The sequence below is a fragment of the Penaeus monodon genome, chromosome 13 (assembly GCF_015228065.2).
Source record: "Penaeus monodon isolate SGIC_2016 chromosome 13, NSTDA_Pmon_1, whole genome shotgun sequence".
Taxonomy (NCBI): Eukaryota; Metazoa; Arthropoda; class Malacostraca; order Decapoda; family Penaeidae; genus Penaeus; species Penaeus monodon.
In genome coordinates, this window is record NC_051398.1 from 37,582,849 (window position 1) to 37,583,321 (window position 473).

Genomic DNA, 473 nt, shown 5'->3' on the forward strand with positions numbered 1-473 from the left:
ATACACTTCTTTTAGTAAAAATCGGTTTAAACCAGATATTAATACAATATGAACATATTGCTGCGCTGGACAGTTTTCTTCCAATTTAAGAACTCCAGTGTAAATTTAATAATTGCCAAATTTTATATTACTGGCACTAGTATAAAATCACACATTAAATGTATTCGGGAAATGCAAAAAATCAAGGAAAACTACTGCAACATTAATAAAGTGTGAGTAGGTTTGCATGGATTTTTTCTCTCTATAAATCTATCTCACATTTTTAACTTCTTTTTTGTTTTAGAACATATATAATGAAGCGGAGCATCTCCATACTATAAATATAGTATACAATCTTCCTGACTTTCAGAAAAGGTATTAGTAAAACAACATATAAAAGCGAGGTTTATTTTTAAAAATGATATATTTTTACCAGGTTCAGATGTGTTTTCGTAACATACACCCTCTGGTCGCTGAAACAGAAAATAATAAGG